The sequence below is a fragment of the Lissotriton helveticus genome, chromosome 1_1 (genome assembly GCF_964261635.1).
Source record: "Lissotriton helveticus chromosome 1_1, aLisHel1.1, whole genome shotgun sequence".
Lineage (NCBI taxonomy): Eukaryota > Metazoa > Chordata > Amphibia > Caudata > Salamandridae > Lissotriton > Lissotriton helveticus.
Genome location: NC_136057.1, coordinates 1,686,546,647 through 1,686,573,576, shown reverse-complemented (window position 1 = coordinate 1,686,573,576; position 26,930 = coordinate 1,686,546,647). Strand labels below are relative to the sequence as shown.

Here is a 26,930-nt window from a genome sequence, read left to right as displayed (position 1 = left end):
GTGGCAGTGATAGAGCTAGAGTTTCTTTCTGGGAGAGTGCAGGGACTATTTTTGAAATGGTGATCGATAAGGGATAGAAAAAAGGAAGGGGGAAGGTAAGGGGAAAAAAACACAAAGCAAAAAAACAAACAAATAAATAAATAAATACAAATAAAAAATGCATAAATCAATAAGAAAATAGAAATAAACATAACACATAAACACATAAAGGTATTTAAGTATAGAAGTGAGGAGTTGGTTCGCTTCTCGCTAGTTCACTCTTCCTAATATAGGTCGTTGTTAGTCGGCATCAAAGTCAAAAGGTATAGGAGGGAGGAGGGGTCAGTCTGAGGACGTTAACCTGGCTATACACCTTGCCAGAATAAGTAAGGGGGGGGTTTCCAGGGGTGGGGGGAGGGGGGTACAGGTGGAAGGGGAGCATTTTTAAAAAATCCTCATGAGTCAGCCCTCCTAAACACAATAAAGTTTTTAAAGTGTCCAACAAGTAGATATTTCCAGACCAAGTCCTTGCATCAGTCGCATATGAGGGTTAGGGGTTTTCAGGGCTGGTGGATGGGAAGGGATGGAGTAGATAACTGAAATGACCTCCCTGCAATTTCTATCCTGGAATGTCAATGGCCTGCGTGTGAGGATCAGAAGACACAGAATCCTTCAATATTTAAGAGACTCCCCCGCGCAGGTCATTGTCATCCAGGAGACCCATTTACTCAAAGTAGAGGTCACGGATATGTTAAAAAAACAGAAGTGGGTGGACAAGTTTCTCTGTACTGACCATAATGTTAACATAAGAGGGATCCTCTTTATTTTTAAAAAACAGGCGAAAGTCCAGATTTTGGAGTACAAAGAAGATCATAGTGGGAGATGGCTCTTAACAAGAATCTCAGCAGCTGGGCAGATTTACACGTTAGTTGGGTATTATGGCCCTAATCAAGATGATCCAGCCTACTTGAATTCGATTAATTAATCTCCTCCCAGGACCCGATCATCTGGGTCGGGGACTTTAATATAGTCCTTAACGATAAGCTTGATAAGTAACCTAATTCCAAAGCCTATACACTATCTAAATCCCGGGAAACTCATATCATTAATGAAATAGCTGGGGCTAGCGGACCTATGGAGGGAAAGGTCAGTCAATACATTGGGGGTCTCCTTTCAAAATCTTAAATATAAGCATAAGTCGAGAATTGGTTATGCTTTATTTAGCTTTTGCCTTAAATACACATTGAGGGAGTTGGAATACCTTCCCTCCCACCTGTCTGATCATTCAGCCATCTTATTTACGTTAAAAAACGATCAGCAGAGGAGATATGCCTCATGGTCTTTCGACCACACGATTTTATTAGAAGACGAGGAAACTAGTTTTCTGATAGCAGAATCGATGGCACAGGGTCTTACTGAGGTCGAAGGAAAAGGTTTCCCAATTCTTGAATTGCTTCCAAGAATGATCAGCTGATCTATGTTCTCCTTTGAAGTTGGGAGGTTCCACCATTGTGTCCCCCGTTCGTCATTCTTTTATTAGGTGGTTGCAGGGCCCTGTGTGTGGTGCAGACAGTTTTAAGGAGCTGTCCCCCTCCACAGGAAGTCTTGGGAGGGATAGCCACTTAAGTGTGATGTGGGCACATTTCTTGTTGGGCTGCGATTTGACCCTTACCGAACCCAGCTGTAGGAAGGCTTTATTTGACTGCGGATTGTAATCGTGTCTAAAGGTGGTGTCCACTTGAAAAACCGGGGATCTGCCTTCTAGTGCAAGGAACTGGGATTAAAAGTGCAATGCAAGGAATCTAGCGGGAGAACACTGCACATGTATATCATCCTCTTGTGTCCTTGTATGTGCAACGAGGCTATTAACAGTATTGTAAAGTTGAGATATCAGTTGTGTTTCGATAAGTTGTAAATGAGCTGCTATCGATTGAAAAGTAATCTACCCACACGACAATGACTGGTTTTTGTACAGCTCTTCATACCACACCTTTGCCGATCCTACTGGCTGTGCACAACTGATGTTCTTATCTCGTTTGATAGCTCTCTATTTTCCAACCCCGAAAGGATATGAAGCGATGCCTATGGCAAACAAAGTGGTACAAAAGGGGGTGGTGATAGACGGAGCATCTGAACCAATCAAACACTCACACCCAGTCAACAGATCTGGGTTTAATCCATCACCGTTCTTTAGCCCATTCTGCCACCCCAGTTCAGACATGACCATATGCAAATCAGTCTGACCCTGTGCCTCATGGGAACAGTCCAGCCCGAACTACCAAGCCATGCCTTCCCTGGACCGGAAACAAGCTTCCGAGGACCGGTTTCTGGCATTTCAGCTGTCTTCAGCCCGGCTTGCTTGAATCCAGTGGCAAAGTGAGCAAGGGACTCACATCTGAGCATACCCTGCAAACTTATGGCAAACAAAGTGGTACAAAAGGGGGTGGTGATGGACGGAGCATCTGAACCAATCAAACACTCACACCCAGTCAACAGATCTGGGTTTAATCCATCACCGTTCTTTAGCCCATTCTGCCACCCCAGTTCAGACATGGCCATATGCAAATCAGTCTGACCCTGTGCCTCATGGGAACAGTTCAGCCCGAACTGCCAAGCCATGCCTTCCCTGGACCGGAAACAAGCTTCCGAGGACCGGTTTCTGGCATTTCAGCCGTCTTCAGCCCGGCTTGCTTGAATCCAGTGACAAAGTGAGCAAGGGACTCACGTCTGAGCATACCCTGCAAACTTATGGCGAACAAAGTGGTACAAAAGGGGGTGGTGATGGACGGAGCATCTGAACCAATCAAACACTCACACCCAGTCAACAGATCTGGGTTTAATCCATCACCGTTCTTTAGCCCATTCTGCCACCCCAGTTCAGACATGGCCATATGCAAATCAGTCTGACCCTGTGCCTCATGGGAACAGTCCAGCCCGAACTGCCAAGCCATGCCTTCCCTGGACCGGAAACAAGCTTCCGATGACCGGTTTCTGGCATTTCAGTTCAGACATCAAGCTATCCTGGCTGAAGACGGCTGATAGCCAGAAACCAGTCCAAGGATGCTTAATTCCGGTCCAGGAAAGACATGGCTTGGTAGTTCAGGCTGGACTGTTCCCATGAGGCACAGGGTCAAGGATGATTTGCATATGGCCATGTCTGAACTGGGGTTGTGTGGAGTGCAAAAAAACAATGGATTTAGGCCCAGATCTCTGTACTTGGGTGAATGTATGACATTGTTCTGCATTCTGTCCATCAACTGTTGTTTTGCATTTTGTCACCCCCCGAGTGGGATGGGTATGCTCAGACGTGAGTCCCATGCTCTCCACACCACTGGAGTCAAGCTATCCTGGCTGAAGACGGCTGATAGCCAGAAACCGGTCCTAGGATGCTTGAATCCGGTCCAGGAAAGACATGGCTTGGCAGTTCGGGCTGGACTGTTCCCATGAGGCACAGGGTCAAGGCTGATTTGCATATGGCCATGTCTGAACTGGGGTGGTGTGGAGTGCAAAAAAAACGATGGATTTAGGCCCAGATCTCTGTACTGGGGTGAATGTATGACATTGTTCTGCATTCTGTCCATCAACTGTTGTTTTGCATTTTGTCACCCCGAGTGGGATGGGTATGCTCAGACGTGAGTCCCATGCTCTCCACACCACTGGAGTCAAGCTATCCTGGCTGAAGACGGCTGATAGCCAGAAACCGGTCCTAGGATGCTTGATTCCGGTCCAGGAAAGACATGACTTGGCAGTTCGGGCTGGACTGTTCCCATGAGGCACAGGGGCAAGGCTGATTTGCATATGGCCATGTCTGAACTGGGGTGGTGTGGAGTGCAAAAAAAGCGATGGATTTAGGCCCATATCTCTGTACTGGGGTGAATGTATGACATTGTTCTGCATTCTGTCCATCAACTGTTGTTTTGCATTTTGTCACCCCGAGTGGGATGGGTATGCTCAGACGTGAGTCCCATGCTCTCCACACCACTGGAGTCAAGCTATCCTGGCTGAAGACGGCTGATAGCCAGAAACCGGTCCTAGGATGCTTGATTCCGGTCCAGGAAAGACATGACTTGGCAGTTCGGGCTGGACTGTTCCCATGAGGCACAGGGTCAAGGCTGATTTGCATATGGCCATGTCTGAACTGGGGTGGTGTGGAGTGCAAAAAAAACGATGGATTTAGGCCCATATCTCTGTACTGGGGTGAATGTATGACATTGTTCTGCATTCTGTCCATCAACTGTTGTTTTGCATTTTGTCACCCCGAGTGTGATGGGTATGCTCAGACGTGAGTCCCATGCTCTCCACACCACTGGAGTCAAGCTCTCCTGGCTGAAGATGGCTGATAGCCAGAAACCGGTCCTAGGAAGCTTGATTCCGGTCCAGGAAAGACATGGCTTGGCAGTTCCGGCTGGACTGTTCCCATGAGGCACAGGGTCAAGGCTGATTTGCATATGGCCATGTCTGAACTGGGGCGGTGTGGAGTGCAAAAAAAGATGGATTTAGGCCCAGATCTCTGTACTGGGGTGAATGTATGACATTGTTCTGCATTCTGTCCATCAACTGTTGTTTTGCATTTTGTCACCCCGAGTGGGATGGGTATGCTCAGACGTGAGTCCCATGCTCTCCACACCACTGGAGTCAAGCTATCCTGGCTAAAGACGGCTGATAGCCAGAAACCGGTCCAAGGATGCTTGATTCCTGTCCAGGAAAGACATGGCTTGGCAGTTCCGGCTGGACTGTTCCCATGAGGCACAGGGTCAAGGCTGATTTGCATGTGTGAACTGGGGCGGTGTGGAGTGCAAAAAAAGATGGATTTAGGCCCAGATCTCTGTACTGGGGTGAATGTATGACATTGTTCTGCATTCTGTCCATCAACTGTTGTTTTGCATTTTGTCACCCCGAGTGGGATGGGTATGCTCAGACGTGAGTCCCATGCTCTCCAAACCACTGGAGTCAAGCTATCCTGGCTGAAGACGGCTGATAGCCAGAAACCGGTCCTAGGATGCCTGATTCCGGTTCAGGAAAGACATGGCTTGGCAGTTCGGGCTCTACTGTTCCCATGAGGCACAGGGTCAAGGCTGATTTGCATATGGCCATGTCTGAACTGGGGGGGGGGGTGTGGAGTGCAAAAAAACAATGGATTTAGGCCCAGATCTCTGTACTGGGGTGAATGTATGACATTGTTCTGCATTCTGTCCATCAACTGTTGTTTTGCATTTTGTCACCCCGAGTGTGATGGGTATGCTCAGACGTGAGTCCCATGCTCTCCACACCACTGGAGTCAAGCTCTACTGGCTGAAGATGGCTGATAGCCAGAAACCGGTCCTAGGATGCTTGATTCCGGTCCAGGAAAGACATGGCTTGGCAGTTCCGGCTGGACTGTTCCCATGAGGCACAGGGTCAAGGCTGATTTGCATATGGCCATGTCTGAACTGGGGCGGTGTGGAGTGCAAAAAAAGATGGATTTAGGCCCAGATCTCTGTACTGGGGTGAATGTATGACATTGTTCTGCATTCTGTCCATCAACTGTTGTTTTGCATTTTGTCACCCCGAGTGGGATGGGTATGCTCAGATGTGAGTCCCATGCTCTCCACACCACTGGAGTCAAGCTATCCTGGCGAAAGACGGCTGATAGCCAGAAACCGGTCCAAGGATGCTTGATTCCTGTCCAGGAAAGACATGGCTTGGCAGTTCGGGCTGGACTGTTCCCATGAGGCACAGGGTCAAGGCTGATTTGCATATGGCCATGTCTGAACTGGGGTGGTGTGGAGTGCAAAAAAACGATGGATTTAGGCCCAGATCTCTGTACTGAGGTGAATGTATCACATTGTTTTGCATTCTGTCCATCAACTGTTGTTTTGTATGAAGCGATGCCTGCCTTGCCGGATTCAGATCGTGAGCTTTAAATCACTGCCGATGTCAGCGGTGAGCGTTAACCCTTTCAGCTCTATCGCGTTTCTGTATTATGTGAACATTGCTGCCGAATCCTCGTTATGTATGGGTGTGCATGCACATTACTCAGCCGCAATAGAAAGCGCTCGCAATGTTTCATTTATTTTTCAATTATTCATATCATATAACTGCCATTCCCAATTTATATCTTTTTGATAGTATATGAAAATAAATGTGTTTTCTTGGTTTATCTGCAAATCTCGCCAGATTAAAAAAGTTACGACGGGGCAAATGTTTTACAATTCAACAGTCCATGGTGTTCTCCCGTGTGTATTTTTAAAGTATTCGCTGGTGGTAAAATTAAATGATGAGTGTGTGTGTCTGTGTGTAAGTATATATATGTATATGTGTATATATATATATATATATATATATATATATATATATATATATATATACACATACATATATATATATATATATATTTATACTTATTTATTTGTTTTGTTAAGGTGACTATTACAAAATGTTCGTTCACCAATATGATATTTCTCTTTGCGCGCTGGGAGCCTACTTGTATACCAACAAGACATATACGATTTTGTTATTTAAGACCCGTCTGTCATTATTATTTTGATTACAATTCTAGAAACTATCCCTCATGTTTTTTTATCATTACCTGTCTCCCTCCTCCCCTCTCCATTTCAACATTGCGGAGACAATTGCTTATGCTGTTACCCTATAGCATTTGTCCGATTAGCTCCTCGGCGTGCTCCAAATTCCGCAACCCCTGTCCGTCCAATGGCTGCTGAATCCCACCTGAGCCTACCCCTCCCTTGCGGCTGTTCTCCTGTTTCTAAACAAATGGGTAAAGCAGCCATAAGTTTAGTCCGCATTGCTTCCCACCCAGCGTGCTTCTTGTAAGCTGCCTGCCCCTTCGTATTGCGTCTTCCACTCCCCGACCTCTTCTCACCTGCCTCTGGATCTTCTGATGCGGTGGCGAGCAGACAAGTAGGGTCACCTCCACACCTTCTGCTGAGCGCCTTGTTGACCTGGCCCGCATGCTACTCCTAGGACCTCTAAAGCACATAGGCCCAGCAAATCTTCTCTGCCTGTCTTGCAGAGAACTCTGCCGCCTACTCAATGCACATCCCACCCGCAATTATTACTGCTGTACCACCCAAATCGAACTGCCTTGCCTATCCTAACCAAATGCTACCCTTTTCTCTATTGCTATACACTCCCTTGTACTACTCCCAAACCTCGAGGTACATCAAATGCCAACCCGCGCAAGTCCAAACTAATTGAAGGTAATGTGCTTATACCCCACCACTGTGTCGCTGTTCAATCTAAAATGGCTCCAACCATTGTGTGGCTCACAACCCCCCCCCCCTTTTAGTCCCTGCCCATCATCTGGTTTCTGCCCCAATTAGGTCTTGCAGTCCCTGGACTGCACAACTACACCCAAGCAGCTTGGTGGCGGGGGAGAGGGAGACCTTCAAAGTCAACTACTCTACAAGCGCCCATTTTAATAGTAAGAAGTATGCTAAATGAACTGCTCACAATCAAGATCAGTCGAACTCTATGGTTGTGGAGTGTAATCGAGTAATGTTCCCAAAGATCACATCATCAGCAGCAACAACACCATTAAAGTGTGGTTTATCTACACATTTGTTATCTAGTAACATTTCACGTTAAAAACAAACATATGACTTTCTATGTTGACGGTGAGATTTTATGAGCCCAGAACTCGGGTACGATACTGCCTGCATCTGTGAGCAAAATCTGTAGCTGAAGCCAGGTTGCATGGAACAGTGGTAGACTCTTGTTCCCACCACCCTCATGTGAGTGTAGCCACCAGTAACTTAAAACAGGATCGGCTTGCAGGCTTCCCTCTTTACTGCCATTAACATGCGCTCCAAGAGACCCTCACTTTCTAACAAGGTTCTGGTAAATGCAACTTAAACAACCGAGGGGCCTCCTGCAGGCGTTTCCACCTCAAACATCTTATTTACAAGAGACATTATGAATCATTACTTATGAATTTCCTTGCAAAGGTGAATTCGTCGAAGTGAGCTTTTGAATGAAAGCCACTTTAAGTTAATAAACATATTTACATTTTAGCTCGCTTTGCAGGAGTAACATAGTATCGCACACGCTCAAAACAGATTATTTTATGCTGTGTAAGGGACTTGGAAGGCAAATAAGAATAGTGGCTGAGATACGAAGATTACTTGTTTTATGTTTGTGTCTCACTGTATGGTGAAGTATGGTATTGAGTTAAGAGCCTTTCTACCAGAAGTGTGGTATGTATAGAGAAAGTAATGATACCAAGCAAGGCTTGGAAGAAATTAGTACAGTACATTCAGAAAATATGTTCACGGTATTCAGATTTACACCTGCAGGACAACATATCCATCTCAGCTTTTGTGTTTGCTGCCTTATTACTTATTCAACCTCCCTCTGAAATGCACATGTAGCCCTGCCTTTTTGCCCTGTCTTGCTATTCTAAATTTCCAAATTGAAATTTTAAATAGTCCTTTAATCCTAAAGTTCCTGTCATTTTAGCTGATACTGAGAACACTCTTATTTTTTAATAAACTAATTAAAAGTGGAGTGGAGGCTTAGCTACAACCATACGTATTCCTGAACTGGCATCATCGATTTGGTGTGTACTCATGCCAGGGACTATTTTGGTGTCTTTAGGGGTACAATAATGGGGGGCCCATTTATGGGGGTTTGGACAGCACCTAACTCCCATTAGACATTGTTAATTAGCATCATGAAACATGCTCTGAGGCTGAAGAGATTTTACCATTGTTGGCTGAAGGGACATCACAATGCGGGCTATGATTTTTTATATATATATTCTTAGTAGATGGCAATGTTGGGAACCTAAGACTAAAAAAATTGGGAAGAATCCTTTGGCCCAGCGTTTAGATTATGAAACTTGCTAAGCCACTGTCATTGATTGTTTATTTCATGGTGTTTGAAAAAAGCCTGGCTTAAGCCACACATGCAGATAGGTGTTCAGTTGGTAATCTGAAATGTAATACCATTGTTGAGAGAGAGGAGAAGAATCTTGACCCACTCACTGCTTCATGTTTCGTTAACCTTGACCCTCCCCAAACTCAACCATGGTAATACATAAAATATACAGGGTACATAACGTGTAGTTGTGTAATATGGTCCTATATCTTTGTCATCAGGCTCTGGTGACATCATAAACCCTGAGGCTAAAGGCTGAGGGATTGGCAAATAACACCAGAACCCAGGATGACAAAGTAGAACCATATTGCAATGTACCTTCTAATGTATTTTCATATTAATTTTTGAGTAGACACCTTAAAAAGGTATTTTTTTCAAGTAAGGCAGTGCGTGTTGCAATTAATACAAATGCGAATATTCGTATATTGTCCATGTAGAGACTCCCTATTCACTGTATACATTCTATGGCACAAGCATTCTATGATGTAAAAGGGAATGTAACAATCGAGAGGAGATGTAAATGACAATGCCTTTTATTTATCAGTTTTAAAAAAACAACACATAAATAAAAGGCATTGTCATTTACAAATGCCAATAGCTCAAACTTTCACAAATGCAAGACCTATTGCCTTGTGAATGCTTGTTTATTCTGGGAACAGAAGAGAGAGTGCACTTCTTATTCTGTATATCCTTGAATTTAGAAGGCTCTGTTCTTCCAAATCCCCCTATCACCCTCACATCACTCAGCCTGACAGGTACACTGTGCTAGACTCCTCCATGGCTCTGCTATTTTTCTTTCTCCCGTAAATGGCCTGAACTTGTCACCCGTTCTGTCCCGCCCCATAAATATTAATCTCTTTTTACCTTTGTTTCCATAGCTAGTTCCGCTGATCGGATTCACCGGGCTTGGCATTGGAAACGCAGGCGTGTACCTGATGCGCCATATCCTCTTCAACCCTGACGTCAGGTAAGTGGCAGCAAGCGACTCAAGTCATTTCCAGCCAAATGAATTCACATTCAGGGGGTCAGTCGCTCGCAGAGGCCAGTTGCCAAAGTCATACTCTTCCGGAGTTCAACAAGCAAATTTAATTGTTTCCAGAGACCATCAGGCAAATCAGATAACATGTATAGGCCAGTAGGCATACTGAAGCAGCCACTGGAGAAGCAAGTAGGCATTTCCAGAGTACAACAAGCATTTTAAGGCACTTACAGGGGCCAGACACCAAACCTCATGTGCAAGGCACAGACAAATTAAAGATAGCCACAGTAAAATTAAATCATTTCAAGAGTGAAACAAGAAAATTAATGCACATTCAGAGGCCATTAGGTAAATTAAGTCCAAAGCCTGCAGGAAAATTACATCATCCCCAGCGCCAGCTACCAAATCCCTAAATTTCCAGAAGCGAGCAGGTAAATAAAGTCTGATCCAAAGGCCTAGCTCAGTTTGAAGCACAAGGTATACATAAGAAAGACTGTTTATACATCAAACGTCTTAAACCACTTTCAGGCACATGCAAGGACAGTGAGTCACTTCTGTAGGCTCAACTAAATCATGGAGATCAAGCATCAGATCAAGAGGCAGGCAGGGATCAAATCAGGTTCCTGGGATCTGGCAAAGTCATGCACCATGGCTGGTGATTTATGGTGCAGGGAATTTTGCCAGTGATTTAAGTCTTTTCTAAATGCCTGGTCTAGCCATTTGGCATTGGCTAACAATCAGGAGGCAAGTAATTTCACCAAGTAACTTAAGACACATTCATAACCCAGTCTATCCAACCAGCAATGGCTATCAATCAAACGACCAGGTGTGAGGCAACTGATTAAAAAGCCACATCTTTATCAGGAGCCAGTGACCTCTGATACATGACTCTAGCCACTTCCAGAGCATTGGGATGTCCCTGCAGCCCAACCTCCCTCTCAGGCGGCAAAGAGAGCTGCACCAATTAACTCAAACCACTCCCCGAGTACTGACCTAATCATGCAGGTATAAGGAAGCACCACCGCCATTAGAGAGGTCTTGGATACTGGAGGAAAGGCCATGTTGGTCATGTTGGACCTGTCGGCGGCGTTCGACACCGTTCCCCATGATACCCTCCTAACTCGACTCTGGGATTGTGGTCTCCGGGGGACGGTGTGGAACTGGCTTAAATCATTTCTAGCTAGCCGTCGACAAACGATCTGGGCGCCACCTCACTCCGCAGCTATGGCAACTCTGGAAGTGGGGGTCCCTCAGGGGTCCATTCTTAGCCCCCTGCTCTTTAACATCTTTCTGGCCCCCCTTGCAGAGGTTGCGGAGTCGTTCGGCGCTCAGATCGTGTCGTACGCTGACGACACCCAGCTCTTGTTCACATACGACAAGAATGAGGTGTTCGATGGGATCCGTATCAGAGGCTGCCTAGAAGCAGTCTTTGATTGGTTCAAAAGACACGGCTTAAAATGCAACTCCGATAAATCGGAGCTGCTCTTTTTTGGATGTGTCTCGGAACCAAACTGGAAAAGTTGGTGGCCACAAGACCTGTTTCCACCTGCAAATGCAAGTACCAAGGCTAAAAACCTAGGTATCATTGTTGACAATGAGTTAACCTTTGGGCCTCAAATATCCTGTCTCTCCGGGAAATGTTTCGGGATCCTGCGGATGCTCAGGAAATTCCTCCCCCTGATTTCTATGAACCATCGAAGGATCATTGTCCAAGCACTTGTCGGGTCGCGATTAGACTATGTAAATGTCCTCTATTTAGGACTCCCTAAATATCTCGTGAGGAGACTTCAAGTAGTCCAAAATTCAGCTGCCAGGGCTATTTATGGACTTCCTAGACGAGCTAGTGCGTCTGACTTGTTGAAGGAATTGCACTGGCTTCCTATAGCCAAGAGGGCTCTCTTCAAAAGCCTGACACTGACCTACAAGGCCCTTCACGACTCAGGCCCTAGGTACATTAGGAAGCGTCTTGCTCTTTACAAGCCGAGCAGAGCCTTGCGATCTGCCTCCTTGTGAAAAATGGTCGCTCCGTCCATCAAGCGAACCAGACAAGGGGGACGCTCCTTTCATTACCTGGCCCCGCGCGCTTGGAATGAGCTTCCCATTTCTCTCAGACAGGCCCCTAGTCTGATGTCTTTCAGAAAGGCATTAAAAACCTGGCTTTTTACCAGTTAACTTCGCTGTTCCTTTTATTCTGCAGTTATGTTCCTCTACCTAAAGGACTTCTTCGCCAAAGCGCCGGGACACTCCTGCTGGAGTAGCCGTTGCGCTATAGAAGAACCCAAATAACATAACATAACATAACATATCTGAAGCAACAGATTTCGTTCACCGGCCTAGGCTTATCCTTGAAGCATGTCTGCCCAGTAAGGAGGTAAGGAACCGCCCACAAACAAATGCAACCACTTCCACAACCCTAGCATAAAGACACAAAGCTGTCATTCAATCACAGTTCAGTAATCAGCAAAAAGCAACATCACAACTCCACAGTTGGTGCCTAGCTGTGTAGGCATGGCCAACAAATTAGGAGGCAGAGAGATTGCCCCCTTCAACTTGTATATTTCGTACTATCAAACGTTTGTTACAAACCTCAATAATTCACTTAATTGACTGCTTCCACCCAAATTGCATCCTTGTTCCAAGCTACATTTAACATGCAACTCGTTGCAAATAAATAAATAAGTGCTTCCAGATGTTAACGCAGATAAAGTGTGAGTTTACAAACTACTAAAAAAAATGCACCTGGAAGTGGACCTACATGTGTTTTGCACCTGATTCGGGACACAATAAGTATAAAGTTACTCCAAGTACCCTTTCCCTTGTTGGAGACCTCTACCACTGGGGTGAAGAGAAGACCTCCCCATGGAAAGTATAGGAACGTTTATTAAAGTTTATTAACAAAAATGCACCTGGAAGTGGACCTACATGTGTTTTGCACCTGATTCGGGACACAATAAGTATAAAGTTACTCCAAGTACCCTTTACCTTGTTGGAGACCTCTACCACTGGGGTGAAGCCCTCCCTATGGAAAGTATAGGAACGTTTATTAAAGTTTAATTTTTAAAAAATCGAATTATAATATAAGGTAAATTAATTTTAAATGGTCATTAACCCGCACAGATAAAACAATGTTACAGCATATTACCACCTCAAACTAAATGTGTATGAAATAATAATATAATTTAACTATATTCATTTTATTTATAAATATTTTCAAACAATAATACAAAAATACCCTCGTTAACATTTTTATTTATATTTAATTAGTAGTAAACTTGGTATTTAATTAATGTAAATACTATTACTATTTTTAAAAACATATACTTACACACATACTTTTGTATACATTGGAAATGTAGAATTATTGTAATTAATTTAGAATTAATTTCCATGGGGTGTTGTTATTGCCTTCTTTGTTTTCTTTGTGAGCATGTAGCAGTAAAAGTGGTTGGCCATTTGTAGTTCTTATCTTACTCAAAGGCTTGGCTAGATCAGTGCTTCCCAAACGTTTTAGATCCACAACTCAATTTTTAGAATGAGAAACTTTAGTGAGCCATCTAGCTTTAGTGGACTTAAGGCGGGTGATTTTTTAAGGTAACTGGGCATCGTCTGGTAGCGCGCAGTCATTTACAGACAGCATATTTTCTTTTAACGTGGGCACTGACTTTGCACAGACGGTGAGTTTTATGATAAAACTCTATTGGACACAAATGAGAACGTGTGGAAATCGGGTTTCTGTGAATATTCATCATTTGTGCATCACCAAGTAAAGTGTATTGATTTGTTTTGATCCTATTAAAATCTTTGTTCCATCACACTTCAGAATTACAAAACAAAATGTGCTTCATTTTTAGGTCTCACCTAGCGAAAGCAGCGCATGTGCTGCTCTCGCTATTGCAAATGCCTTTTGGAATAGATTCTCTGCTGACGGCTTTAGTGCACACGTCTGCATGGACAAACATGGCTGCTGTTGCCATTTGTCCATAGCAGACAGCATGCACGTGTCCGTCGGACTGTGGACAGCCCGATGTCATCTTGTGCCAAGCTTTCCATTGGCATGGCAACTAAGCTGGGTTGTCTGGCGATAGCGCATGCGCAAATATTGCCATATAGCTTTGTATTGTCACGGAGGGCCAAAAAAATGCACGCACATCTAGACAGGCGGCGTACTTTCACTTTCACCAGTCAGGGGTGGAGACTGCCTTCCGAGGCGCGAGCTCTGTTTGCCGTCCGATGACCCTCCCGCCCACCCTCTGTTTGCTGTCTGATCACCCTCTCGCCCGCCCTTTGTTTGCTGTCTGATGACCCGTCCGCCCGTCCTCTGTTCGCTATCTGTTGACCCGTCCGCCAGCCCTCTATTCTCTGTCCGATGACCATTTCCATCCATTTGTTGTCCATCTTGACTCCCAACCCCCTCTTTCCCTCCGAGAAATCAAATTTTAAAAAGATTTTCTGGTTCACACTGGGAGACAATGAAGGCTTCTCATCTGTGTTGTTACCAGTTGGTGCATCCTTAGCCTGGAAAGAAAACATGTAGCTGCACTATTAAACCCTTTGGAGGCTTTGTATTGTTTTCTAGGCAGGCCTCCCCATTTGATGTTACTGTCGTCCTGCAGCTAGGTAGTCAGCTGATCATCATGGGTGGTTTCTGAAAGCACGAAAGATGTACACTTTTTAAGAGATTCAGTTGGTGTAAGGTTGATTGAATTACTGTTCCTATGGGTGCCCTAGACAGATATGCTGTCATGCACAGCACAGCTTCCTAGACCGTCCGCTCAGGCCCACCTTGACACATCAAGGCACATGCGATATGCCGATAGTGTTTGAATTCAGCCTTCAGCAAGACTCACAAGAGGTCTGTTTACCCGGTCCCTTGAGGATATGGCAACCAAAGGGCCTCCGATAGTACTGGCCGTATTCCTTCCCGAGACTGTAAGCTGCTCCCAGTATCATCAATGTGGGCTTTTAAACCCCTTCAAGGCGCGACGGAATAACACAGTCCTCAACTTTTAAATAGGCCTTCCTCTGTGCACTGGTTTGTTTCTCCCAATGCTCCCTCGCCTCAACACAGCCTAAGAGAAGGGGGGGCCAATCGGCCCCCACGCAGGCATGGCGGGGCCCGGCTCCTCCCACACCCCGCTCCTCTTCGTGGTCGCATGCCCGCCCTCGCCCCGGAAGTAGTTGTGCACTTCTGGGGTGAGGGGGCGGGGCCGCGGCGGCGAAGGGGTTAAGCGCCTGGGGAGCGCGGGAAGCGGCCTCTTTGTGCCCGCGCTCCCAGGCTCGCTCCTCGCCCCACCGTGGGGCTGAGGAGTTGACGTTTATTAGAGGCTCTACTCACAGGGTGGGGTCCAGTGGACAGAGTCAGGGAATGCCCTATGGATAGGGAACAAAATAGCAGAGGGTAGAGGGTTTTTGGATTAGGAAGTTTATGACCTTTCAGTGTAGGCGGTTTGGGGGGGGCCAGATAGTCGGTCAACTACCTGGCCTGTGGCGGTAAGGTCATTAATCGGTGAGCAGCATTTTAAGGTCCTTACGGGGGGGCGGACCCATTCACGAAAGGGGCCGCCCGCGGGAGGGGCCATTGGTCTCTCTCAGAACTTCAGGGGCAGGATATGATATCCCGTATTTTAAAGGGTGCGGGGGAGGGAGTCTACGCTTTCCTCAGGCTGGTAGCCACCCCTCACAACACTATGACGTCACTAAGGTGCGCGAGTGTCTGGGCCCTCCTGTTATGGTTAAATGGAGTTCAGGGAGCGCACGTGGGTGTCACGTGCCCTGGGTTGCGCATGCGCATCTCGAACGTGAGAGCGCAGCTGTAAAAGGATCTGACACCGGTTGGCGACCTTGCCGTAAGACTTTATTATTATTAGAATGCAGTTTAATTTTCAGGATGATTAGATTTGGTTAGGAAACACGCTGTACTAGATATTTGTTAAGGTTAGCCCATCATACCATGTCGAAACGGATGTCAATCTAATGTTCTGAAAAGATGTGCATTTTAATAATTGTCAGAAAGGTTTATTTGATTAAAATTTTTGATTTGTTTTTATATTTTAATAAATACGGCCAGGGGGGGGCCCTGTACCCCCTGACTTCCAAAGACCCCATGTGTTGACTGGTTGAATTGGGTAATTCAGTCAGTATGTTAAGGGGGGAGGTGGCCGGCAGTCCCAGACCATGAGAGAAGGGGGGGCCAATCGCCCCCACGCAGGCATGGCGGGGCCCGGCTCCTCCCACACCCCGCTCCTCTTCGTGGTCGCATGCCCCCCGCCCTCGCCCCGGAAGTAGTTGTGCACTTCTGGGGTGAGGGGGCGGGGCCGCGGCGGCGAAGGGGTTAAGAGCCTGGGGAGCGCGGGAAGCGGCCTCTTTGTGCCCGCGCTCCCAGGCTCGCTCCTCGCCCCACCGTGGGGCTGTGTAATTTTCCCCGCCCTCCATCCCCTTTTTTAGCAGACCTTGGGGCCGGCCAATGGTAGGTATAAGGTGTAGCAATGTGCCGGATTAGAGTTATAGGATGCTTGATCCAGTAGGCCTTTTTCCCGTCTACTGGAGAGTTGAACAGAGTAAATGTTTTGTGCATTGCTGTGATATTTTAACTAATTTTTTCCTTAGGCCTTTTTCCCGCTGACAGGAATATCTGTGTGTATATGTTTTGTGCTTTGCTGTGTATTAATAAATTTCTCCTTAGGCCTTTTTTCCCTTTTTAGTATAGCAATGTCGTATTTATTATGTGTGTCTGGCGGTAAGGTCATTAATCGGTGAGCAGCATTTTAAGGTCCTTACGGGGGGGCGGACCCATTCACGAAAGGGGCCGCCCGCGGGAGGGGCCATTGGTCTCTCTCAGAACTTCAGGGGCAGGATATGATATCCCGTATTTTAAAGGGTGCGGGGGAGGGAGTCTACGCTTTCCTCAGGCTGGTAGCCACCCCTCACAACACTATGACGTCACTAAGGTGCGCGAGTGTCTGGGCCCTCCTGTTATGGTTAAATGGAGTTCAGGGAGCGCACGTGGGTGTCACGTGCCCTGGGTTGCGCATGCGCATCTCGAACGTGAGAGCGCAGCTGTAAAAGGATCTGACACCGGTTGGCGACCTTGCCGTAAGACTTTATTATTATTAGAATGCAGTTTAATTTTCAGGATGATTAGATTTGGTTAGGAAACACGCTGTACTAGATATTTGTTAAGGTTAGCCCATCATACCATGTCGAAACGGATGTCAATCTAATGTTCTGAAAAGATGTGCATTTTAATAATTGTCAGAAATGTTTATTTGATTAAAATTTTTGATTTGTTTTTATATTTTAATAAATACGGCCAGGGGGGGGCCCTGTACCCCCTGACTTCCAAAGACCCCATGTGTTGACTGGTTGAATTGGGTAATTCAGTCAGTATGTTAAGGGGGGAGGTGGCCGGCAGTCCCAGACCATGTAAGCTTTCGTTTGTTGTAAGGTAACTTCCCACGGAGTTGCCATAGCAGGCTTGAAAGGGAAGCGGGGTCAGAGCTCAGCCTGTTGTTGTGCTGCTCCTGCAGTGTGTTTATTCTGCGTGTTCTTCTGAGTGCCAGAAGAATAATTCACACTTTGCCGACAGGCTGAGAGGCCGTACCAAGCCTCCATTGCTGGGCGTGTACTGCAGTGGAGATGCGCTCTGCAGCCTTTGTGAGCTCATGCGTTGTCTCACTGTCTGTTGATCTGATATATGGAGTTTCCACTGTTGCCTTCTGTCCTTTGTATGTCCCTGCGCCCTGGGTCGCTTCGGGAAGGATAGGAGTTTGGGTGTTTTCAAATAGGATTCATGCAGTTCGAAGACGGTAGAAACAAACTAAGCCAGAGTGGACAAAGCCAATAAGCCCGGCTTTTGTGAAAGACTGTTGAAAGTGTGGAAAGAAAGGGCGGAAGCATGTTTTGAATACGTCAACATAAAACTGAAGTGGTGAACACCAAAGGCAGAATTTACAAATCAGTATTTTGGAATAATTTTCCTGTGGCCTTTCTTTGGTGGCTTGTCCTTGCCTTGCCAGCACTCGGACATATTTTCTGGTGTCACTATTTCGCAGTACAGTGTGGTTCGATATTCACCAGTAGAACAGTGCGGTTTAATGAGTTAGTGCGCTTAGGTTGAACCGCAGAGTGATGGGCTAGTGTGAATATTACGTGGAGGTGTTCGTGTCACTAGGATATCATTTTAATATGGTGTCGCTGCCCTTTTCTACAGGGACTCACACTCTTCTAAAACAGTCCACGCCGTCCCTCATAAACTTCAGCGCGCAGCGGCTTTTCACCGTAGAAAGGCAGATTTTGTCGGTGTTTTTGTGCGCATCGTGTTTGCTGCGGAGCGTGTGCAGCCACAAGACCATACTTGTATGGTAATAGCTCTCTGTTCCAGGCACAGACATACTTTTTAGGTCACATGGTTCAGTTTAGCAGTGGAGATGAATCAGATGTTGCTTTCATTACAGTGGCACAGGGATTCGAGTTTTTTTTTGTGAGATTACCATGCATTGACATTAATTAACTGTTTCAAATTAACAAACCATTTGTTTTAACTGTAATGTGTACTAGACATAACATGCAACTTTATTAAACTATAGTCATAGTCGCAAAACATGTATTTTATTGGTTATTACTATTCCAAATGTACCTGTCCTTTGACCCTCTTAGCAAAAAGTAGGTCAGTGATCTTGTGTACGCACTTTAGAAGCATAGGCACTTTTGAGGCAGTTTTCGGACAACAACATGGGCTAATTTGTGAAAACTATCTTACTACATGGGCATAACTGTTGATTTATATTCAGTTCTTGGTTCTCTAACATGCATCACTAAAAGTGCCACACATAAGACATTTATATGTCACACGAAAGATGACTGGATATATGGCTATGGCACACACAAGCAGTCTCAAATTTTGACAGCTATGTATTAGGTCACTGCACTTACTCTAGTTACTTTACACAAGAGGCATGTTATTCTTCCAAAATGCCAGGAGTAAACTTTTTTCACAGTACTGGTTGGCTCAGTGGTGAACAGTGGCAACTGTATTATAGTGCTATGAGGTCCTAGCCTGCTACCGAAAGCACTGTGATATGCTATAAACGTTGCTTTTTAGGCTAGTGTATGCTCATGAATGATCAGATCAATGAGATCATATTATGAGCAGCTGCAGTGCCTGCCTGCCCTGCGTTGCTGAGAACTGCAGTCACAAAGTCCATCTCCGGTTATTGTGCTTCCATTTCTGGTGCTTTGGAGACATTTTAAGGTCTTCTTAGAGTTTCTCATTGCTCAAATGGCTGTCTGTCTGATATTTATACCTTTCCCTAGTCTTCATTGCTTTATTTTGCTTGTAAGAAAGTGTCACTCATAGTCATTGAAATATCACTCATATTTATACAGAAATTATGAAAATGTCACACATAGCAATCTGAAACCTTGGCAGCTATGACCTCAACGTCGCAAGCTGCAAGATTGCACAGTGGCCGCATGTCAGAGTATGCAGAGTGTATACGCTGGTGAATGCAAGATTAAGTTAAAGCCACTTGCTTTGCTAATGGTATTGTATAGCAAAGCAAATGGCTTTAACTTAATCAAAGGCGAGACCTATTAAATTTTCAATGCTTGTTTACTTTCCTAGCTGCTGAATTTGTACAGTACATTTACAGGTATTTACATTTTGTTGTGTGTTATAATAAAATTACATCTTACAGCCTTTCCTTTCACACTCTCTGTACCCAAGTAACATTGTCACATAATTTACTTTACTTTTCTTTTCTGACTGCAAAGTGAAAGGAGTTTATGAACCCCAATCCCCATGTTAAAAAAACAGAAAGCAGCAATTTGTCATAAGACATAGCCAGACCGTTTACCTCTGTTTTTGAAGCACAACAAATAGGATAAGATAATTGTCAGGATTCCGCTGACAACAGGGAGACGGAAGCGCCCCAGGACTCTACTAACGGCACTCTATTGCCTTACCTGCAGGCAGGGCCGGAACCCCTTAAGGAAAATTCCTCGATGGAATCCCCGGAGGCGTGGCCTATGACGTTTTCCTTCACCAGCCAATCCGGTGAAAGAAAGGACGGAACAAGAAAGGCAGACCCCCCGCACGTATGCGGAAGGAGAATCCTGGGAGAGTAGAGCGTTGGAAGCGTGGAGGTCAGAGAACAGCGAAGAACGGAAAGAACCGGAGAAGAGAAGCGCTGCAGGAAAGGATGACTCCAAGCCAGGAGGCCTACGAGGCTGCACTTCACCCCGCCACCCTTCAGGAGGAGGGTGGCTTGGCAAGGTACGGGCGAAACTGAAGGGGTTTTCTGGACACGGGTAGGGGTGGGGTCAAGAGGGAGGTCACAACCGGGACTCACATGGTGTCGGCAATTTAACGGTGACTCGTCCCTCACTCCCCGCTACCTTTATCAGGAAGAGTGCTGCTTCCTCATTGCTCACACAGCCTTTTTCTTCTTTTTTTTTTGGGGTAGTTTTATTTCGGATTGGTCCCTCCCGAGTAACCCCCAGGTCCCTCCTGTCCTCGTCCCCTTCATACTAACCAGTGAGATAACCTATCTCCCAGACAGAAAAAAGAAAAGCAGGAATGCTGATACGCCCCTCCCTCTCCCTATTGGGAGTACATAAGGGTACAGTACCCAGCATGCCTCCTGTTCTTTTTTCTGTCTTCGACAGTTTTTCCATAAGTGTGGACCAGGAGCCTGTGGGCTCCTGGAGCTTACCTGTTGCTGGGCTTCGGGTGCTTGCTGGTCGTCTTGGCTTCTCCTCCAGCTGGGCTTGAGGGCTTCCTTGCGGATGCTTCCTGGCCTTTTTCCGTCTTGGAGTTGTTCCTGCATACCGGGGAGTGTCCTGTCACCGTCTCCGTTCTGCCGGGCTTGACGGAGACGCTGGCTTCGTTTCCTGCTGCTCCGTGGTGCGGCGGCATCTGTGCGGCTGGGGCGCTTCCTTCCGGAGTATGCTGACTTCCTCTGTTTGGAGCAGGAAGTCAGGCGGATGTGATGGGCGGGTGGCGGCTGGTTCGTGGTGGCTGTTTGCCGGCTCCTCCTGTAAGTACCGCATAGCGTTTTTTTGCGCTTTATCAGCGTTTGTTTTTGGCGGTGCCTGCATCCTTTTTTTTGGTGTGTGGTGCATGGTGCTGCTCATTTGGTTTTCGCTGGCTGTGGAGGTGGTTGACTCTCTGTTGCTGCCGTTTCCTGGGTGGTGCTGGATTAGCCCTTGTGCTCTGGTGGGCTTTCTGCAGTCTTGCCTGGGGTCCTGCTCTCCATTGAGTGTCCTGCTGGGAGTGGTGGGCTTCGGTCCCTCGCTGCTTTCCAGTGCCTTGTCATGGGGAAACATGCTAAGAAGAGCAGGCATGTTGTGAAGTCCTCCTCTTCTTCTTCTTCCTCGTCCTCGTCTCCTTCTCCGGCGCGGTCCCGGCATCGTTCCAGGGGTGGTGATGCACGGTTGAAGAAGCTGATTAAGGAGACTTTGTTGGAGATGGGGGGGTCCCAGGTCCGGGTCCAAATCCAAGTCCAAGTCCAGGTCCAGTCGTGCTCCGCCTCCTTCTTCTTCCTCTGGGTCTGAGGATGGATGGTTGGAGGGTGATGTGATTAAGGGCAAATATGTGGATAAAGACATGTTGCCGGACTCGTTGAGTCATGTTAAGGCGAATATGGGGTTCCCTGCTGATGATGTCCCGGGTACTTCTGGGGGTCCCTTGCTTCGCCAGTTCCAGTGCGCTGCTCCTGTGGTTATGCCTGTCCATCCTTGTGTCAAGGAGGTTTTGGATTGGGAGTGGAAGGATCCGGATCGCATTCTGCTTCCTCGCTTCATGGCTAAGCTCTATCCTCTTCAGGATATGGCCAAGGATTTGCCGGACTCTGTTCCTGTGGACTCTTTTGTGGCGAGTCTGGTGGGGCGCACTTCATTGGCTGAGGATGCTATTGTGCGTGATCCTGTGGACAAGAGAGTGGACGCTTCCCTGCGTAAGGTTTATTCTGGCTCTCATCTGGCTCTGCGGGCTGGCATCTATGGGACTTATGTTGCTCAGTCCCTGCTTTCGGACTTGAAGACTTTGTATGGTTCCATGGATAATGCCACTGACTGTTCTGATATTCTGGCTCATGTTGAGCGTCAGGTGGAGTTTCTGTCTGACGTTTACTTCGACGTTGTGCGTGCTTCTGCCCTCTCTGGGGGTGCTTGCGTGGCTGCTTGTAGGAACTTGGTCCTGAAGGACTGGAAGACGGATTCGGCCCAGAAGTCTGCTGCACTGCGTTTGCCCTTTCGGGGTTCCATGTTGTTTAGGGCGGAGTTGGAGGGCAGGTTGCATCGGCTATTCAAGGAGAATAAACATTCTTCATCTTTCAAGCAGTCCTCTGCTGCTCCTGCTTCTTCTAAACCTAAGCCCTTCTTTCGTCCTTCCTCTCACAGGCAGTTTTCCAAGGGTCGTGGTCGTTTTCAGCCTGATCGGGGTCGGGACAAGAAGGCGAAGTCCCCTCCTGCGAAGCCTCGTTCCTGACTATCTGGGGTCCGAGGTCGGATCCTTGGTCGGAGGTCGGCTTCGGTTCTTTCTTCCGGCCTGGATGTCCTCCTGTTCAGACTTGTGGGTCCTGGACGTTATCCGCTTGGGGTACCTCCTGGAGATTTCCGTCCCTCCTCCGGACCCGGGGGTCCGTCCGACTCCCTGGCCGTCCTGTCGGGTCAAGAGGGAGGAGCTGTCTCGGGGGGTCCAGTCTCTGTTGGACAAGAGGGCTGTGCAGGTGGTTCCTCTTGGGGAGCGGGGTCGGGGATTTTATTCGATCATTTTTCTCGTCCCCAAGATAACGGGAGGTTTTCGTCTGGTGCTAGATCTGAAGGCCCTGAACAAGTTTGTGCTGCGGGTTCCTTTCAAGATGGAGACTCTTCAGCGGATGATCCCTCTGGTTCTCCAGGGTCATTACATGTGCACTCTGGACCTTCAGGATGCCTATTATCACGTGCCTGTCCATCCACTTTCTCGTCCTTTCCTGCGGTTTTGTCTTCTGGGGGTGCATTACCAGTTCATGGTTCTTCCCTTCGGCCTGAGATCGGCTCCCAGGGTGTTTACCAAGGTGGTGGCTCCCTTGGTGGCTTTCTTGCACCTCCAGGGGATGATGGTTTATCCGTATCTGGACGATTGGCTCCTGCATGCTCCCTCCGCGGATCTGTTGTTGAGGGATCAGAGGTTGGTGTGTTCGGCCTTGCGGGACCATGGGTTCCTGTTGAATCTCCCCAAATGCCAGCTTCTGCCGTCTCAGGACTTGCAGTTCATAGGGGCGCGTTTCCGCACTGATTTGAATGGGGTCTTCCTGCCAGTGGCTTGTGCTGTGACCCTGTGTTCCCTGGCACATCGGTTTCTGGTGGGTCGGTCCTTCCAGGTCTGTCTTTGGTTGCGCCTTCTGGGTCTGATGGCGGCCACAGTGTTCACGGTGCCTTGGGCGCGTTTCCATCTTCGTTCTCTGTGGTCCTACCTACTGGCTCGGTGGGATCCCTTGTCGGAGGACTTGTCCCTTTGGGTTCCTGTGTCCCTGTCGATCCTTCCTGCCCTGCGTTGGTGGTCTCTGTCGTCCAATCTGGACAAGGGCTTGCCTCTGCAGTCTCCGCCTCCGGTGGTCCTTACGATGGATGCCAGCGCTCTGGGCTGGGGGGCGACTTTGGGGTCGGAGTGCCCTTAGGGTCGATGGTCCCTCCTGGAGGGTCGTCAGTCTTCGAACTGGCGGGGGTTGTCTGCTGTGTGTCGGGCTGTCCGGGGGTTTCGGCTCCTTCTGATGGGCCAGCATGTGTTGGTTCGGTCGGACAACTCTGTGACGGTGGCCTACTTGAATCACCAGGGCGATATCCATTCTCGGTCCCTGAACGCGGTGGTGTCCCCCTTGTTTTGCTGGGCGGAGTGCCATCTTTTGTCCATGGTGGCTGTACATGTCCGGGGGTGGACAATGGGGTGGCGGATGCCCTCAGTCGTTTTTTTCCTGCCTCCCTGGAGTTGGCCTTGACCCCGGTGGCTTTTCATCAGGTGTGCGTGAGGTGTGGTCTTCCCTCTCTGGACCTCTTTGCTTCCCGGCTCAATGCGCAGCTTCCCCGGTTCTTCTCTCGGTTTCCTCAGGAGGGGTCTTGTGGCGTGGATGCCCTGTCCCTTCCTTGGCCTTCCCGCCTGCTTTACGCCTTTCCTCCACTGGTTCTGATATTTCGCTTTCTGTCTCGGCTGCTGATGGAGGATCGGGAAGTGGTGGTGGTGGTGCCTTTCTGGCCCCGCAGGTCTTGGTTTCCCACTCTGATGCTGTTGGCTGTTCAGGGTCCGTGGTTCTTCCCCTTCCCTCCGTCTCCGTTACCGTCCTCTCCGATGTTGCCCCTGCGGCGGCTTCGGCTGTTGGTTTGGCGGTTGAGAGGCAAGGGTGGCGGAATAGGGGTCTCCCGGAGCATTTAGCCTTGGCTATTCAGCGGTCTCGGAAGCCTTCTACCCTTCAGTCCTATGGTAGGCATTGGGGTAACTTTGAACATTGGTATCTTGGCCTGGTGTTGTCACCCTTGGTTTGTCCTTTGTCGGATGTTCTTCAGTTCCTTTGGGATGGGTTCGAGAAGCGTTTGTCTGTCTCTACTCTCCGGGCTCAGTGGGCTACTATCAGGGCTTTTCGGGCCCCTTGGGGAAATCTGCCTGATGTGGATGGTTTGGTTTCTTGTTTGTTGCGCAGTTTTGCGCATTCCCGACCTGTGGTGCGTCCTTCTTTTCCTCTCTGGGATCTTCCCTTGGTTTTGAGGGTTTTGGTTGCTGCTCCCTTTGAGCCTTTGGAGGAGGTTGATATGAAATTTGTCACCTTCAAGGTTGTTTTTTTGGTGGCTATCACTTCTGCTCGTCGCCTGGGGGAGCTGGGTGCTTTGATGGCTCGGGAGCCTTTTCTGTCCTTTTCTGCTGATGGTGTGGTCCTTCATTTAGATTCCTCCTTCGTTCCTAAGGTTTCCTCCCAATTCCATCACTCTCAGGAGCTGGTCCTGCCGGCTTTGAATTCGGCTCAGGTGGACGAGAACGAACTTCCTTGGTCCTTGCTGGATGTTTGCCGGGCTTTGCGGGTCTATGTTGATCGGACCCGTGCCTTTTGGCTTTCTGACTCCCTGTTTGTTTCTTTTGGGGCTATCTCCAGGGGTTGCCGTGCTTCTTCTTCTTCCATTGGGCGTTGGTTGAAGCAGGTTATTGTTCTGGCCTATTCTCTTTCTGGTTCTCCTCCCCCTGCTGGGGTTCAGGGGCGTTCTACTCGGGGGATGGCTGCTTCCTGGGCGGAAGTTCCTGGGGTGTTCCTTTCTGAGATTTGTAGGGCCGCCACTTGGGCTTCTGCTAATACCTTTCTTAGACATTACCGTATCCAGAATGTTCTGGGGGGTGACACTAACTTTGGTTTGGGGGTTCTCCTGGCTGTGTGTTCCTGATTCCCCTTGTTTTCCTTATGCTGTGCTGTTGTTTTCAACAAATTGCTGGGTTTTGCTGTACTGCTGTGTCCTGGTGGTTTGTTGTTTGATGATGGCCGGTTGCTGCTTGGGTATTCTCACTGGTTAGTATGAAGGGGACGAGGACAACGGGACCCGGAGTAATGAAGATTACCGGTAAGTAATAGGACAATACCGAAGTGGCGGACGCCTTACGAAGCCTGGACATTCCCCTTCCCTTGGATGCAAGTTGGGAAACAAGAGACAAGGCACACAGTAGAGGAAGACAAAAGTGTACCGGACTCTGAGTTAAAAAGGCAAATAAAGACCAGTTTGTGCACCTCCTTTGGTCTTAGTGTGGATTGATTCCCCTTCAAGACGCGACCCCATTACAATAATACAGAATTTAAAGGGAGTGGGTCGTGAGCCACAGTTTGGGAAACACATGGCTAGAGTATATTATATTTATTTAGCAGTGCAATTTCTGAATTGCACTTGTCCTACTTTTTTGTGGGTGTGTGTTTTGCAATAGCATGTCCCTCTTTAAATTCTGTTAACCTCACCAATTTTGGAGTAAATGATTACCCATTTTCCCACCACTTCCCCTGGACCATCCAACAAGTGCTACAACAAATATACTATGTGCACAGATATCTCCAGCACTGGGGTGGAGCTTTCTACACAGAAAAGATGGGTGAGATAGAGAGCTCCACCCATACATTATTAAAATGCATTTTGGAGCAAGTAAATTGTACTAGTTTTGTGTACTACTTTACGTTCTACAGAATAACATTTGAGAATTAGGCCCCTAGTCTTAGATTGGACCCACCTAAATTTCAGAAACCTTCAAGTAATCTAAACTATTCACCTTGTGTTGACGACTGGGGCCAAGTGCAAGGATTCTCTCAGAAGACCATAGAAGAAGGAAATGAAGTGAGTACAAATCAACCAATGTGATTATTAAATGTCCAAAAGAGAAGGTGAATTAAACACATTTGTTAAAATGAAGTAAGGGCCTGAGATTGCTTATGTAAGGCAAAACTGCAACGACTCAACAGCTGAGAAGTGATCTAGTTTTTTTAATGAGAGTGTAATGAAACTGCCCAGGAATCAGGAACTCCAAAGTATGAACAATTATTGCTAAATGAGCAAATTCTCCACAGTGTAAGAAATAAAGGCTTCTTCTACAGCGAAAGCACACCAGAGTGCTGCATTGGATTTGGATTAGCAAGACCTGCTTGCAGATATTTTGTTCCAGAAGATTGTAGTTTCTCCATTCCTGAAGGAAAAATGCTAGCAGTGCAATACTCCTGCTTACAGAGAAACGCTTGCTAGGTCCCTGTGTTGTGCCTCAACACATACTGTACTAACTAAATATCTTATATTGCCAATGCTGCTGTGACTGCAAACTACTGCCATGAACCAAAGGAAAGCATGCAGGATCTCCACACCAGGATACAGCAAGGCCATTTCTCTTGGTGTCTTGGAGGTAAGTATCTTTGGTGACTGCTGTTGATTACCATTGGTGCCCCAGTGCCTCAGCTACTACTGCTCTGCAACTGAATAATGACCAGTCTGCTCCTTTTGTATATTGGATTCTTGACACACAGTAAAGCCAGCAGTCAAGGCTTACTCCATCCTTAGTGGGGGAGTTGGAACTCAGATACATTTAGATGCTCTTTGTCGGTCTTGG

At 47.3% G+C, this 26,930-nt stretch overlaps 1 long non-coding RNA gene across 1 annotated transcript in view; it reads left to right on the top strand.

The window, feature by feature from the left end:
- Nucleotides 1-26,930, top strand: part of LOC144773946 (uncharacterized) — a 125,390-nt gene that overhangs the window by 19,422 nt on the left and 79,038 nt on the right. The window contains exon 2 of the long non-coding RNA XR_013600079.1: nucleotides 9,735-9,823. This is a non-coding gene — a long non-coding RNA (uncharacterized LOC144773946). The remainder of the gene's footprint in view (nucleotides 1-9,734; nucleotides 9,824-26,930) is intronic.